General features: G+C 44.4%; 1 protein-coding gene across 5 annotated transcripts in view; it reads right to left on the reverse strand.

Moving 5' to 3' along the window:
• The window catches only part of MAP3K7CL (MAP3K7 C-terminal like), a 127,935-nt gene that overhangs the window by 67,883 nt on the left and 42,178 nt on the right, over positions 1-17,874 (reverse strand). The window lies entirely within an intron of this gene.

Here is a 17,874-nt window from a genome sequence, read left to right on the forward strand (position 1 = left end):
CTGCTAAAATGGCATGCTTTTGATTAAATTAAATAAGTCAACTTTTCTGATTGACCAATAAGGACCTCTGTGTCTTACAATATTTCAACAGTTAGCCTACTCCAGTCTCCTTGGGTGGTTCCCGAACTGTCTCCCTGCTCAGAACTACCAAGAACAGCTTAGGCCTCCCAAAGTGCCTTTCCTAATCCAGAATCCATTCTGCACTTATCTGTTGTAGGACAACCTGTCCAGCCAATCTGGCCTCTGATTTCTTTCAATGGCATCACTGCTCTTTGTCAGAAACACCAACACTAAAAGAACAAAGAGATGCCCCCTTTGAAAACATGGTTGGCAGAAGGAAAGCATGGAAGGATTTTCTCTCACCTTGACTTATGAAGACTTAAGAAATCTGCAACCACACAGTGCATGGTCTACATTAGCATTACTTTACTATAGCAGGAAACTCTTGAACAGGAAGATGTTGTTGCAAATAACTTGAGCATTTCAGAAAATTCCCATAAATTCATTTATATAAACACTAGGCTGCAAACTAATACTCATTACAGTAACTACCCTATTCTTAGAATAACACATCCATCAAATGATTGTGTATGCTTCATGACTGGTTTCACAATTCTCACTATGTCCCCAGTACTGAACGATCATATATAAAAAGCTTCGCCCAGTTACAGTTAACCTCCACCACGTTGAAAGACACATCTGAAACCAGACCCTATATATATGTCACCTTTGTGCTCCTGTTACTTGGATTCTGCTATGCTCTATCAACATTCTGAAATTTGGGAGTCTTTTTGAGTCAGTAGCCAACACCTTTCTTTCCACTGCCAACTCCAACTCTTTTATTTCCTTTGATCACACACATACCACACAATAAGCAGCCAGATGCAAAGAAGATCTTAGGCTCAGGAGTTGCAGATGAGAAAATGAGGCAAAACTTTCATGCTAGTGAGTTGAGAGAGGACCTGGACTACACTACAGGGGCCAGCATTGTAGAGTAGCAGGTTGAGCCACCTCCTGCAACACCAGCATCCCATAGGATCCTGGCTGTGGTCTGACCCAGCCCTGGCCATTGTAGCCATTGGGGAGTTAACCAGCAGATGGAAGATCACATTCTCTGTCTCTCCCTCCCTTTCTCTCTCCATAACTCTGCCTTTCAAATAAATAAATAAATCTTAAAATAAAGAATAGTGCTGAAGAGTTCAACTTGACTGGTATAAATCTATGGACTCCTAGAGAAATGGTCTCTTGTCTCCTTCAAGGGGTGAACTAAACCCTCCCTGACCTTGAAGCTGAGAAAATGTGAGAGAAAAAGAACCTAATTGTTCCTGCAGGTGTCTCAAAAATGGATTTGTAACTGCCCGTGTCTCTTCTGGCTTCCTGTAAGACTTAGTTGCCACCACTTGAAGACCCAATAAGCAGACAGACACCACAGTGAGTGGTCAAAGACAAATATACACACTCATGTGAGGAGATTCAGCAGTCAGAGACAGAAAATAATTGGCTTATTCATATTTGGTGAATGCCAAGAGAAACAGAGATGAAGGAGAATGCCTAGGGGAAAACAATGAAAGAAGTCCAAATTCAGGTTCCAAACAATCTGGAACTAAAAATTAGAAAATTTCAAAGTGACATTGTAGGAGATGAGTAGGAGGAAAGGAAGGCCATGTTGGAACACAAATAGTAGCGTCAAATATTTAGCTGAATAAATATCTTAAAGCATAAAGCAAAAATAGAAATGGAAATCATAAAGGGAAAGAATTTTGAGGGAAAATGACTATAATCTACAAATCTTAACTTCCAGCATAACTCATAATAAAGGTTTCAAGGCACATAGGAAGATGAAAAGTGGAAAAAGAGGGGGCTGGCACTGTGGCACAGCAGATTAAAAAGCTGCTCCCTGCAGTGTGGGCATCCCATATGGGCACTGGTTTGAGTCCCGGCTGCTCCACTTCCAATCCAGCTCTCTGCTATGGCCCAAGTCCTTGGGTCCCTGCATCCACATGAGAGACCTGGAAGAAGCTCCTGGCTCCTGGCTTCAGATCAGCGTAGCTCCAGCCCTTGCGGCCATCTGGAGAATGAACCAGCAGATGGAAGACCTGTCTCTCTCTCTCTCTCTCTCTCTCTCTCTCTCTCACTGCTTCTGCCTCTCTGTAACTCTGCCTTCAAATAAATAAATAGATATTTTAAAAAAAGAGGAAAAAGAAATGAGACAGAATGATAGCAGGTAGATAGATAGATAGATAGATAGAAGATAAATGAGACAGATAGAAAGATAGACAGATAATACAATGTTGCCCCAAAAGTTTGTGGAAAAGGGAATTAAAAGATAAGATTATTTTGGTACATAAAATATTTGAAATCCATTCATAGTTTTCATACTATGAATTTTCCATCAATTCTTTGAAAACTCCTCCTTTTGGGCCGGTGCTGTGGTGTAGTGTGTAAAGCTGACACCTGCAGTACTGGCATCCCACATGGGCATCAGTTTGAGCCTTGGCTGTTCCACTTCCATTGCAGCTCTCTGCTATGGCCTGGGAAAGCAGAAGTCTGCTCAAGTCCTTGGGCCCTTGTACCCAGATGGGAGACCTAGAAGAAGCTCTTGGATCCTGACTTTGGATCAGCTCAGCTCTGGCTGTTGCAGCCTTTTGGGGAGTGAACCAGTGATGGAAGGTCTCTCTCTCTCTCTCTCTCTCTGCTTCTTCCTCTCTGTAACTCAGCCTTTCAAATAATAAATAAATAAATCTTTAAAAAAAAAGGAAAGAAAACGCCTCCTTTATGTATATACATGTATACATACCTTAATAATATATATAAATGAAGAATTATATAATACCCAGGAATGTCTACAAAAATGCTAATAAGTTAATATTTATTTTTAATACTTATGACATGATGGAACTGGTATCTTTTAGATATTTTTCATGTAGTAACTAATTGAACCTCAACAAAATCCCTCTGAGGATGCATTAACCCATATTATAAAAGAGGAAATTGAAGAACTAAGTGATTAAGTAACTGACCCATAGCCACAAAATCAGGAAGCAGCAGAATTCCAACCCAGGAAATCTAGCTCCAGATCCAAAGCTTCTAAGCAAAATATCCCTGGATTGTTTTCAAACAGGGTCACCTAAGAAGAAATAAACTTTAAGGAGAAATTCTAAACAGAGACCGAATCAAAAACTCTCAACTGCTTCATCCAGGTATTGGAGTTAAGATTCGATATTGTGGGATTAGAATTGAGTTTAAAGTTCCAAAGCTGTCTAATTTGCAGGAATCAGAGTACATTTATTCTGTTGAAGTCAGCTAATCAAGATGAGAAGGAAACATGCTGAAGTATATAATCAAAGGGGAAGTTCTCTCCTCCCTTCAGAGAAAGGTACCTCCTTCTTTGATGGCCCGTTCTTTCCACTGGGATCTCACTCACAGAGATCTTTCATTTAGGTCATTTTTTTCCAGAGTGTCTTGGTTTTCCATGCCTAAAATACTCTCATGGGCTTTTTAGCCAGATCCAAATGCCTTAAGGGCTGATTCTGAGGCCAGAGTGCTGTTTAGGGCATTTGCCACTCTATAGTCTGCTGTGTATCTTGCTTCCCATGTTGGATCATTCTCTCCTTTTTAATTATATCAGTTATTATTAGAAGACACTGGTCTTATTTATGTGATCCCTTCGACACTTAATCCTATCTTTATGATTAATTATGAACTTAAACTGATCACTTTAACTAGTAAGGTACTAGCTCCTTATGCTTAAGAAAGAGCCTAAAACCAAGCATTACCAGACACCCAAGTAACACAGAAAACAGAAACAAAACAAAACAAAAAGCCACTTGAGAAACAAGGTGTTTAGCCTGGAAGTTAAGATGCCTGCATCTTACATTGGAGTGCCTAGGTTTGATTTTAAGCTCTGGCTCTTGAGTGCAACATTCTGATAACACAGTTCATTGGACTGTTTACCACTTTCCCTGGAGCCAGTTTGAGGTGAAACTATTTGTATAAATTCAGTTTATCCCAAAATGATGAGTGATCTTCACTTATAGACATACAGGGGGACTTCCAGAAAGTTCATGGAAAATGGAATTAAAAGATAAAAATGTGAAAAAAAAAACTCCTCCAAATGTCCACAGCTACAAGATTTAACTACTGAAGGAATAGAGAAATGGGAGCTAGGGGAAGGGAGAAAACAAGCATCCTCACCCAGACCCAGATAATTATCATTACTTATAAATGGGATGATTGTGGGGAGCAATCCGGACTAGACTGAGTTAACTGGAATTAAGACTTATTCTATGCATCTGCTCTCCCACAATATGGCGCTGGGAGAGAAGTAAACAGCTTCCGCACAGCTGCCTCCAGTTCAACCAATTAACTGTAGGACTTGCTCCTGATTGGAGAGCAGCGTACTCGGCGTGTGGGCAGCCGAGTTAGGATTGGCGGAGGAGGACTATAAAGGAGGAGAGAGACGGCATGCACCGGGAACATCTAAGGGGAGCATCTAGCTGAAGGAACACCCGTGCAGCCCCCCAGAGAGCCGGCCGGCGGTGTGCCGCTCCCCTGCGGAAGTGGGGAATGTGGCCAGGGGGAACTGCCCTTCCACGGAGGTGGAAGGGATAGTAGCCAACCCGGGAAGAACCAGCAGCAAACCCGGGGAGGGCCGAGCAGACGAAAGAACAGCGCAGGGTCCTGTGTCGTTCCTCCACGAAGAGGGGGAGCGACATAATGGTGCCGTGACTCGGATATGAAGCCTAGCCAGGGTTTAGTGTCGTTCCTCCACGAAGAGGGGGAGCGACAGATGATGAATGAGGCTTCTGTGCTCAGATCAAGGGAGGTTAAGAATATCTGCCTGGCAGGAAGATACAAAGGAGCAGCACAGGAATAGAATTCTCCAATGAAGAAAGAATAATTCATGGCTTCTTTGGAACCACTTTTTCTAGAATCAGAAAATTGCTTGGGCCCAGCCTAGATTGAATCAAAGTTCAAGTTAAACTTTGGAATTCTAACCAAAGCGGCCATGTATTTTTTTTATATTATTATTTTCACACTATCTGGGTTGACTGGACACTGTCAAATTACTTACTTCATTTGACCCCCTTAAACATAGTGTAGTTGGTTCTACTGTGATAATAAGATAAATAACACCAACACTTTTGCTTTATTTTTCACTTCACAAAACATCTCATGATTTCTCTTTGGCACTCTCAATCACCATGGGTAATGGCACCAGCAATGCAAAGATGATGAGAATCATACTTATTGGACAAACGAGGCTACTGAGACTCAGAAGCAAAAGTGACTTGTCTAAGCATACCCTGGTGCTTAAAAGGTAGGCTGCAGTTCACAGTCGATTTTTCTATGGTTACATTCAGAATTGCTAAAAGTACAGAGAAACATTTTGTTTTTATTTGCTTCTGATAGGGGTGCTGATCAGTACGAAGTTCCTAAAGTATAAACTGGCTTAAGTATGCGTTTCTGTCTTCTCAGGCTGCCATAATAAAATGACATAGACAAGGGCTCAATTTATTTCTCATAGCTATGGGCTATGAGAAAGTCCAAAATCAAGAATATTTTCTATGAGGAAGTCCAAAATCAAGATACTGGCTAATTTGCTGCCTGTTGAGGGCCCCCTTCCTGAGTTGCAGATGGCTGCCTCCAGCTGCTTCCTCGTGACCTCATTGTGCACAGAGAAAGCAAACTCCCTGGTGTCTTCTTATAAGGAAACTTATCATATTAGTTATGACCTTATATGATCTATCTCCAAAAGCAAAATATGAATGGGGAGGGGGATGTGGACACAAACATTCAAGTCATAATGTTATGCATCCCCTTTGAACTAGTAATTACTTTGTAGGCAAACTAACTCAAGATAATAATTAAACCCATTTGAGGCCAGTGCTGTGGCATAGTGGGTAAAGCCTCCAACTGCAGTGCCAGCATCCTATATGGGCACCGGTTCAAATCCTGGCTGCTCCATTTCTGATCCAGCTCTCTGCGATGGCCTGGGAAAGCAGAAGAGGATGGCCTAAGTCCTTGGGTCCCTGCACCTGCTTGGGAGACCCAGAAGAAGCTCCAGGCTCCTGGCTTTGGATTGGTACAGCTCTAGCCATTGCAGCCAGTTGGGGAGTGGACTAGCAGATGGAGGACCTCTCTCTGTGTCTGTCTGCCTCTCCTTCTCTCTGTGTGTAACACTGACTTTCAAATAAATAAATTAAATCTTTAAAAGAAAAAAAAAAGATATTGCGGCTGGTACTGTGGCGCAGTAGGTTAACGCCCTGGCCTGAAGTGCTGGCATCCCATATGGGCACTGGTTCAAGTCCCGGATGCTCTACTTCCAATCCAGCTCTCTGCTATGGCCTAGAAAAGCAGTAGAAGATGGTCCAAGTTCTTGGGCCCCTGCACTCGCGTGGGAGACCCAGAAGTAGCTCCTGGCTCCTGGCTTCAGATCAGCTCAGCTCTGGCCATTGCAGCCAATTGGGGAGTGAACCATTGGATGGAAGACCTCTCTCTCTCTCTCTCTCTCTCTCTCTGCCTCTCCTTTCTCTGTGTAACTTTGACTTTCAAATAAAAATAAATAAATCTGTTTTTAAAAAAGATATCATCATTAGCCATGAAAAGAATGCACAATAAAAATAGCTGAACCAATAGACACTCATCCTCTCATAAAACAACAGATTCAGAGGGTGGGTTGTTTGATTGGTTAATTCAGCAGTTCCATAAAGTCAGGGCATGACACCTCATGGTGTCAATATGGCTGCTCCAGTTGTACATACTGAATCGCTGAATGACAACTTTCAAAGGTGTGTGCAAGCTCCTAAAGTAGAAAATATTTCCCAGAAGCCCTTAGCAGTTTTCCCCAGAGCTGGTGACATGCCTACTCTAAATCACAACAAAAATAGGGTTATTGGCCTCTCAAGGCTATGACCACACATCTGGGCAGCATCTGCCTTGAGAAGGGTGTGTCTTTTTCTTTAGAAGTGCCTCCTTTTTGGTTCACAAGGGAAGTTTTAGCCTGGCAGAACCCTGGACTACTCTGAGACAGGTAGTTTTCCCCATTTGAGTCCAGGCTTGATGCTAGATAGAGCCTGGAGATTTGGCATGAGATTACACACAAGAAGAAAGTGAGGTCTGTGGATCTCAGTTCTGGGAAGAAAAGTCTGAGAAACAGGTGAGGCCTTCCTTGGGTCTCATTTTGTCTCCTTTAGCAATATTTTAAAGAAGAGAATTCATCAGGAAAAGAATTTCTTTTGATCCTACTTGAAAATGGAATCTGCCTCCATTTGGTCCTTCCCCAACAGTCAGATGGCAGGACCATCTACATCCCCTGTAGCCAAGAAGTAACCCTGAACAGGGCTCATCCTCAGTCCCATGCAGCACGGGTAGGCAACATAAAGTACACCTGAATATCACCACTCTTTCTCCCTACTGGCCCTTCTAAGCAGCCTTCCACAACAAGATCTGTCGAGGTGGGGAGCCTTTATTCTGCCAAGGGCCATTTGGATATTTAAAATATCATTCATGGGCCACCCAAAATCATAAATTTAAAAATTAGCCTGATAAAGATTTATTGAATTTTGAGTCCCACCTGAGGTTGCCTTGGCAGGGCTAAGACAAAATTATTTTGTAGACCTTATATGGCCTGTGGGCCAGATGTTACCCACCCCATCATGTAGATCTCTTTTAAAAAAAAAAAAAAAGATTTATTTATTTATTTGAAAGTCAGAGTTACACAGAGAGAGGAGAGGCAGAGAGAGAGGGAAAGGTCTTCCATCCGTTGGTTTACTCCTCAATTGGCCGCAATGGCCGGAACTGTTGATCCAAAGCCAGAAGCCAAGAGCTTCTTCTGGGTCTCCCTTGGGCTATCTTCTACTGCTTTCCCAACCCATAGCATAGAGCTAGATCAGAAATGGAGCAGCCAGGTCTCGAACTGGCGCCCATAGGGGATGCCAGTGCTTCAGGTCAGGGCATTAACCCACTGTGTCACAATGCCGGCCTCCATGTAGACCTCTTTAAGCTTTTTCCTACATGACTTCCTGCCCCATGTGCCTCTATATATGTTATTCATTACCATTTCCTGGATTCTCCTGCCTCTGCCTTCCAGACAAACAATTATTGCTCCTTCCTTGAGAACGCTACAGCACTTGAATGTCCGTTAGCCAATAAGTATGCCTCTCTGGGATTGTTCGTTTACAGGGATGATTCAACAACTAAGATAACCTCCCCTTCTCTCCTTCCAGAGGCCAAAGATCTTGTCTGGGTCATTTTGGTTTTCATTTCAGAGCTAAAGAATGAGAGACAGAATCTGAGGCATTGAAGATGACTGCTTGGCATAGCATCGGGGAGGGATGGAAGAGAAGAAACCAACACACACAGGAGGATTAAGAAAAGTCAATGAAAGGCTGGCGCCGCGGCTCACTAGGCTAATCCTCCACCTGTGGCGCCAGCACAGCACACCGAAGACCTTCTTCTCAGATCTGGAAAAATTGGTGCTGAAATTTATATGGAGGCACAAGAGACCTCGAATAGCTAAAGCAATCTTGTACAACAAAAACAAAGCCGGAGGCATCACAATACCAGACTTCAGGACATACTACAGGGCAGTTGTAATCAAAACAGCGTGGTACTGGTACAGAAACAGATGGATAGACCAATGGAACAGAATTGAAACACCAGAAATCAATCCAAACATCTACAGCCAACTTATATTTGATCAAGGATCTAAAACTAATTCCTGGAGCAAGGACAGTCTATTCAATAAATGGTGCTGGGAAAACTGGATTTCCACGTGCAGAAGCATGAAGCAAGACCCCTACCTTACACCTTACACAAAAATCCACTCAACGTGGATTAAAGACCTAAATCTACGTCCTGACACCATTAAGTTATTAGAGAACATTGGAGAAACCCTTCAAGATATTGGCACAGGCAAAGAATTTCTGGAAAAGACCCGGGAGGCACAGACAGTCAAAGCCAAAATCAACTATTGGGATTGCATCAAATTGAGAAGTTTCTGTACTGCAAAAGAAACAGTCAGGAGAGTGAAGAGACAACCAACAGAAAGGGAAAAAATATTTGCAAACTATGCAACAGATAAAGGGTTAATAACCAGAATCTACAAAGAGATCAAGAAACTCCACAAAAACAAAACCAACAACCCACTTAAGAGATGGGCCAAGGACTTCAATAGACATTTTTCAAAAGAGGAAATCCAAATGGCCAACAGGCACATGAAAAAATGTTCAAGGTCACTAGCAATCAGGGAAATGCAAATCAAAAGCACAATGAGGTTTCACCTCACCCCGATTAGAATGGCTCACATACAGAAATCTACCAACAACAGATGCTGGCGAGGATGTGGGGAAAAAGGGACACTAACCCACTGTTGGTGGGAATGCAAACTGGTCAAGCCACTATGGAAATCAGTCTGGAGATTCCTCAGAAACCTGAAGATAACCCTACCGTTCGACCCAGCCATCCCACTCCTTGGAATTTACCCAAAGGAGTTTAAATTGATAAAGAAAAAAGCGGTCTGCACCCTAATGTTTATTGCAGCTCAATTCACAATAGCCAAGACCTGGAACCAACCTAAATGCCCATCAATGGTAGACTGGATAAAGAAATTATGGGATATGTATTCTTTAGAATACTATACCGCAGTAAGAAACAACGAAATCCAGTCATTTGCAACAAAATGGAGGAATCTGGAACACATCATGCTGAGTGAAGTAAGCCAGTCCCAAAGGGACAAATACCATATGTTCTCCCTGATCGGTGACAACTGACTGAACACCAAAAAGGAAACCTCCTGAAGTGAAATGGACACTATGAGAAATGGTGACTTGATCAGCATAGCCCTGACTGCTAATGGACAACTTAATACATTATCCCTCATAGTATTTTTTTTTGTCTGTTCTACTTAATATGACTGGTTTAATTCTGTAATTATCACACAGTTATTCTTAAGTGTTGAAAATTAACTGAAATGTGATCCCTGTTAAACATAAGAGTGGGAATAAGAGAGGGAAGAGATGTATAATTTGGGGCATGCTCGGGCTGACTTGCCCCAATTGGTAGAGTTGGAAACATACTAGGGGATTCCAATTTAATCCCATCAAGGTGGCATGTGCCAATGCCATCTCACTATTCCAAGTGATCAATTTCAGTTCACAATTGATCATAATGAAAGGACTAAGAGTCAAAGGGAGCACATAAACAAGTCTAGTATCTGCTAACACTAACCGATAGAATAAATAAAGGGGAGAGTGATCCAACATGGGAAGTGAGATACTCAGCAGACTCATAGAATGGCGGATGTCCTAAATAGCACTCTGGCCTCAGAATCAGCCCTAAAGGCACTTGGATCTGGCTGAAAAGCCCATGAGAGTATTTCAGGCATGGAAAGCCAAGACACTCTGGCAAAAAGATCTCTGTGAGTGAGATCCCAGTGGAAAGAACAGGTCTTCAAAGAGGGAGGTGCCTTTCTCTGAAGGGAGGAGAGAACCTCCACTTTGACTATGACCTTGTCTAAACAAGATAAGAGTCAGAGAACTCAAGGGGCTTCCATAGCCTTGGAAACTCATGACTGGTGCATAGGGAGATTACTGATGCCATAAACAGGAGTGTCAATTTGTAAAGTCAACAACAGGAGTCACTGTGCACTTACTCCTCATGTAGGATCTCTGTCCTTAATGTGCTGTACACTGAGGCTTAATGCTATAACCAGTACTCAAACAGTATATTTCACTTTGTGTTTCTATGGGGGTGCAAACGATTGAAATCTTTACTTAATGTACACTAAACTGATCTTCTGTTAAAAAAAAAAAAAAAGAAAGAAAGAAACTATCAATTCCCAACTTGACTCTCACTGGGATTAAACATGACAATAGGTCTGATCTGATTTCATCATCATTTAAAAAAAAATCATCTATTATTTTTCACTTTATGTTTCTGTGTGGGAACAAACTGTTGAAATCCTTACTTAAGGTATACTAAGCTGATCTTCTGTATACTAAGATAATCGAAAATGAATCTTGATGTGAATGGAAGGGGAGAGGGAGTGGGAAAGGGGAGGGTGGTGGGTGGGAGGGACGGTATGGGGGGGAAAGCCATTGTAACCCATGAGACGTACTTTGGAAATTTATATTCATTAAATAAAAGATAAAAAAAAAAAAAAAGTCAATGAAAGGCTGGCGCCGCGGCTCACTAGGCTAATCCTCCACCTGTGGCGCCAGCACACCAGGTTCTAGTCCGGGTCAGGGTGCCGGATTCTGTCCCGGTTGCTCCTCTTCCAGGCCAGCTCTCTGCTGTGGCCCAGGAAGGCAGTGGAGGACAGCCCAAGTCCTTGGGCCCTGCACCCACATGGGAGACCAGGAGAAGCACCTGGCTCCTGGCTTCGGATCAGTGCGGTGCGCTGGCCGCAGCGGCCATTGGTGGGTGAACCAACGGAAAAGGAAGACCTTTCTCTCTCTCTCTCTTTCTCTCTCACTGTCCACTCTGCCTGTCAAAAAGAAAAAGAAAAAAGAAAAGTCAATGAAAAAGGCTCCATTTAAACAAAGATCTCTGGGACAGGCTCAACTTTCGATGGTGGAGCCTTGGAGACAGACAGCAGAAGATCAGAATTGGTCCAGAGACTTATTGAGTCTCCCTGCTAAGCAGGAGCTGGATACCTGGGTTGTTCAAATAACTCCTGGTGGATTAGGCTGCCTCCAATGACAGCCTCTTGGATTCTCTGCTTCTCCTCAGGAAACACATGCTTCCCAGTAGAAGAAAATCCCTTCTGCAGCTCTCCAGCCCCTGTGCTGGCCCATCAATGGGACTCAGACTTTCGCTGGGGAGAGCACGTTATGGAGGAATAACGATTACATGGGTCCAGGAGGGGGAAACAGATCCAGTCCCATGTGCCCCAGAGTCAATAAGGCACCAAAGCATGAAAAGCCCGCAGGAAGGATACCGTTTAAAAAGGGTGCTACACGCAGGAGGAGAGGCCGCACTGCAGTTAATGAGGATTAGCTGGAGGACGTGCTGCGGTTCATAGCAGTCGTACCTTCAGGGTGATGCTTCCTGGAGTGCTGTAATTAGAGCCGGCTGCACACACATTCTGCCGTTTAGGCAGCTCAACAAACACGCAGCCCTTTCCTGTGTGCGATTCCAAACACTCCCGGCTCAGGACAGTGTCAAGTTTCTAGGCAGGACTCTTCTAATCCAGAGGAGCATTCCCTGCCTGGGCAAAGGAGGTTCTCAAATTCACAGGCTGTGGGTGAGGCGGAGCTGCAGGGAGGTGAAAGCGCAGAACTTGCTTCACGTGGAGGAATTCGCTTGTGGTTTTGTCCGCTGCACGGTGGGAAATGACTGGACTGCGGCACACATCACCCAAACTAGACCGCGCACATGCGCTTCAAGGAGAGGGAATGTGTTGCTCTGCTGGGCCAGCAGTCATTTACTTGTAACCAGTGATCTTGCTGCAAGTAGAAGTGGAGAATGTTTTTGAAAGCAGAACGGGAAAAAAAAACCTCAATGGGAAAAACTGTCTGTTGTTCTTTCAGGGGCATGTGAGGTGATGCTGATGCTGCTGACCCCAGGGCTACCCTTTGAGAGTAGCAAGCCTTGAAGGAAACAGGCTGGAGCCTGTCGCTCCCCGTCTTCGTGGAGGAACGACACTGGACCCTGCGCTGTTCTTTTCGTCTGCTCGGCCCTCCCCGGGTTTGCTGCTGGTTCTTCCCGGGTTGGCTACTATCCCTTCCACCTCCGTGGAAGGGCAGTTCCCCCTGGCCGCATTCCCCACTTCCGCAGGGGAGCGGCACACCGCCGGCCGGCTCTCTGGGGGCTGCACGGGTTCCCTTAGATGTTCCCCATAGATGTTCCTGGTGCATGCCGTCTCTCTCCTCCTTTATAGTCCTCCTCTGCCAATCCCAACTCGGCTGCCCACACGCCGAGTACGCTGCTCTCCAATCAGGAGCAAGTCCTACAGTTAATTGGTTGAACTGGAGGCAGCTGTGCGGAAGCTGTTTACTTCTCTCCCAGCGCCATATTGTGGGAGAGCAGATGCATAGAATAAGTCTTAATTCCAGTAACAGTCTAGTCCGAGCTGCTCCCCACAGATCCCCCTTTCTTTTTATTTTTTTGGCGTTGATACGCGCCTGTCTTCGGTGTCCCGCAGCACACACTCTGCTCTACTTGCTAGAGTTGCCACAGGCTCTTACAAGTCCTATCCATCAGGCAAACCGAATCCGGGTCCTCTCTTCGCCATGTTGTGAGGAGGTTTTTAGGCGCTGATGCGTGCCTGTGTTCGGTGCCCTGCAGCGCATACTCTGCTCTGCTAGAACTGCCTGCAGGTGTTTACAAAACCTATCAGGCAAACCGAATCCAAGCCTTCTCATTGCCTTATTGTGGGGGAGACTTATTAGTGTTGGTTCGTGCCTATCTTCGGTGACCTGCAGCTCATACTCTGGTCGAGCTTTGCTGGCGCTTACCGCCTTAAATCAGGCAGACCGAATCCAAGCCTCCTAATTGTTGCATTGTGGGGAAGCTTTACTGATGTTAATTCGTGCCTGTCTTCGGTGACCTGCGGCTAGCCGCCCAGGTGCTCATCGCCTCACTAATCGGGCAGACCGAATCCAAGCCTTCTAATTGGCATGTTGAGGGGAGGCCTTATTTTTCTCTATTTCTCTATCTCCGGGCATTCCTACCTCTCCCATTTCACTTCTATCTTCCAGCATTCCCATTTCTCTTTTACTTCACTTCCAAACTTCTGTTTCTCTTATCCCTGCAGCTTCCCGGCACCTCGCCGCTTCAGCCCGCGCGCCTCTCTCATCTGCGCAGCTTCCCGGCTTTGCGCGGCTCGGTTTCGCGCGCTCCGCGGGCTCCACGCTTAACCCTTTCGCGTCTGAACCACGGCCTACGCCAGCGTTCCCTATCTATTCACGCCCCGTGCTCTCTCTGCACGCGGCGGCTTCCGCGAGTAACACAGCGTAGCTTGCGTCTCCACCACTAGCATTCAATCTAAGTTCCCCGGGCTAGCCTGGCGAATTCAACCCAGCGTACGTCTCCGCCCCACGGTTTGGCTTCCCGTCCTTTGCTCCCCGGGCTAATCAGACGGATCCCAATCTGGCTTGCGTCTCAGCTTCTGGTTTCAACTTTTCGCCCCCTATTCCCGGGCTAACTTGAGAACCCCAAAGTGGCTTTCGTTTCCGCCTCGGCCTGCCCCCCGCGGCTTCAATTTCCCTAACATTTTTCTCTACCCGGTATGTTTCCCCAAGCTTTCCTCCAACGATACTCCTCCCTCATTTCTCCTGGCCTCTCCCCACAGTCCGCATCCAAGTCTGTTTATTCTAGCTTTCACTTTTGCTTTCGACCTTAGAGATTTCTCCCAGCTTCCCCCCGTAGTCCGTATCCGAGTCTATGCCTAGGCTTTCAATAGCTTCTTCCGGCACCCTTTTCGTCCGGCTTTTCCCTAGGCTGTTTGCTAGTCTCTCTCTCCGGTATTTTCCCTAGGCTGTTTGCTAGTCTCTCTCTCCGATATTTTCCCAATTCTTCCCGTTTCTTCCCGTTTCTTCCCTCCTAAGTTTGCTATCCGTCCTAGGTTTCCTATCCGAGTCAGGTTTCCTATCCGAGTCACGGCACCATTATGTCACTCCCCCTCTTCGTGGGGGAACGACACTGAACCCTGCCTAGGCTTCATATCCGAGTCACGGCACCAGTATGTCGCTCCCCGTCTTCGTGGAGGAACGACACTGGACCCTGCGCTGTTCTTTTCGTCTGCTCGGCCCTCCCCGGGTTTGCTGCTGGTTCTTCCCGGGTTGGCTACTATCCCTTCCACCTCCGTGGAAGGGCAGTTCCCCCTGGCCGCATTCCCCACTTCCGCAGGGGAGCGGCACACCGCCGGCCGGCTCTCTGGGGGCTGCACGGGTTCCCTTAGATGTTCCCCATAGATGTTCCTGGTGCATGCCGTCTCTCTCCTCCTTTATAGTCCTCCTCTGCCAATCCCAACTCGGCTGCCCACACGCCGAGTACGCTGCTCTCCAATCAGGAGCAAGTCCTACAGTTAATTGGTTGAACTGGAGGCAGCTGTGCGGAAGCTGTTTACTTCTCTCCCAGCGCCATATTGTGGGAGAGCAGATGCATAGAATAAGTCTTAATTCCAGTAACAGTCTAGTCCGAGCTGCTCCCCACAGGAGCCTGGCTAGCGAGAAAATGTGTATCAAGAAGAAATGAACAGCATTATGGACGGGCCTTGTCCTGACAAGAACTCCTAACATAAATTACAACTGAGTGGGCACAAGGGTAGAAAAGCAAGGAAGGAAGGGGAGGGGATGGCTCTTTCATTATATAGCGATAGATACCCAATCCAGGGAAACCTGACAAAGATTCCTGAGACAAACAGAAATACCCTGGTTAATTTGATGTGGTCATACCCACCTGTGACCCTTGGAATTCAGGGTCTGTTACCAAGAAAGCCAGCAAGAGATGCCCTATGGAAGAGAAAAATCTCAGAGCTGTTTGTTTCAAAAGCTGATCCAAGCAATGGAGACAGAAAGTGCAGAATGTCAGACAAAAGGTGGGAATGACCTTAAGACCCAGAAAAGGTCCTCTTCCTACTCCTTAAACTCTCATGGGTGAGAGGAGAGGACAGGTATCAAAGTCACCACAAAAGCACTGGACATGCCACAAGAAATCCAGTGTGTCCTTTGGGCCCATTCCTTTTCCAGGTCACCATTATGCTGTGAGTGGAGATACCAAGAATACAGTGTCCAGTACACATGCTTTGGCTCTTTACCAAATTGTACATGGTACCAAATCCCACTGACACATTCCCCAATTACCTTGACAAATTAATATGTTTCCCACTGGAATCCATTGGCTTCATTTGCTTATGGGTCTACTTTGTTCAAGTGGAGAGTTGTATAATTAAGATGATGTTAGCTGCAAATAACCAAAACCTCAACTCAAAGAACCGAGGCAAGAGAGAAGTTGAATGTCATAGGTACTACAGGGAGCATACAAAGGGAAGCTGCAGAGTTTATTAAGTCAATGGCTTAATGACATCGTCATAAACTCAGGTCTTTTGCTTCTTCATATTACCTTTATCCTCACTGACTCTCGTCATGGTCACAAGATGTCAACATCAGGTCAGGGATCATGGCTAGATATGACCAAAATCAACATAAAGTATGTATTCTTGTATGTGTCTCTTAGGAACCTTTGCCAGATTTCTCGACATTAGATATCTATTTCTTTGTAAATATACACTCCAAAAGTTTACATCTTAAAGCATAAATTGTCAAATTCTCTTTCTGTAAAACAGAGCCAAGTAGTAAATATCTTCAACTTTGTGAGTCATGTAGTTTCTAACACAATTATCCAACTCTGTTCTTACGGTGGGAAAGCAACCATAGACAACATGTAAATCAATGGACATGGCTGTGTCGCAATAAACTTTATTTGCAAAAATAATAAGCAGCCTGGAATGAATCATTTACTCATCGCACACTCAATAGAAGGAGAATTAGTCCCCATCATTGGGTGGAGAAACATAGAAACAAGGTGACAGGATCAAGTCAATCTTGATGTGCTGGCCAATGTGAACTCTATAATTTAACCTTCTTCCTAAGACCTGTTTCTGCCATGTACTAAATTTTCTTGTTCCTTGGCTCCCAGGTAAGTCAACTGACCAGAAACTCCAAGTATTCTTTTTGCTACTAGGCAGCCAGAGATCTTACATACATGATTGTACATTTGGTACATGGTATAAGAGGCACATGTGAAAAACAGCCTGCTCTTAGATCATCAAGCTTTGTTCTCAGAGAATGAAATGATGTTTGTCCTGTTGAAATCTTTACTTAATGTATACTAAACTGATCTTCTGTATATATAGAAAATTGAAAATGAATCTTGATATGAATGGAAGGAGAGAGAGAACAGGAAAGGGGAGGGTTGTTGGTGGGAGGGAAGTCATCGTGGGGGAGGGGGATGCCAATGTAGTCCATAAGCTGTACTTTGGAAATCTATATTCATTAAATAAAAGTTAAAAAAATGATGTTTGTCTTTCTCCTGCCCAGATAGGGCACCTCTGCAAGTATCTGCACAAAATGATGTTTGTATGCTGTCTGCACATTAATGTTTATTGCAGCTCAATTCACAATAGCTAAGACCTGGAACCAACCCAAATGCCCATCAACAGTAGACTGGATAAAGAAATTATGGGACATGTACTCTATAGAATACTATACAGCAGTCAAAACCAACGAAACCTGGTCAATTGCAACAAGATGGAGGAATGTGGAAAACATCATGCTGAGTGAATTAAGCCAGTCCCAAAGGGACAAATATCATATGTTCTCCCTGATCAGCAACAACTAACTGAGCACCAAAGGGGAAACTAGTTGAAGTGAAAAGGACACTATGAGAAACAGTGACTTGATCAGCTCTTGTCCTGATGGTTTTGTACAATGTAATACTTTATCCATTTTAGTATTTTTTTTGTTCTAGTACCATTGGTTGAACTCTGTAATTAACACACAATTATTCTTAGGTGTTTAAATTTTAACTGAAAAGTGATCCCTGTTAGGAATTTGGAAAATATTATGCTGAGTGAAATAAGCCAATCCCAAAAGGACAAATACCATATGTTCTCCCTGATCGGTGACAACTAACTGAGCACCAAAAAGGAAACCTTTAAAGTGAAATGAACACTATGAGAAACGGTGACTTGATCAGCCCTTGACCTGACTGTTGATGAACAACTTAATATGTTATCCCTCTAAGCATTTTTTTTTGTTTGTTCTACTTAATACTTTTGGTTGAATACTGTAATCAATACACAATTCTTCTTAAGTGCTGAAACTTAACTGAAAAGTTATCACTGTTAAATATAAGAGTGGGAATAAG

This window comes from Oryctolagus cuniculus, chromosome 4, assembly GCF_964237555.1.
Source record: "Oryctolagus cuniculus chromosome 4, mOryCun1.1, whole genome shotgun sequence".
Taxonomy (NCBI): Eukaryota; Metazoa; Chordata; class Mammalia; order Lagomorpha; family Leporidae; genus Oryctolagus; species Oryctolagus cuniculus.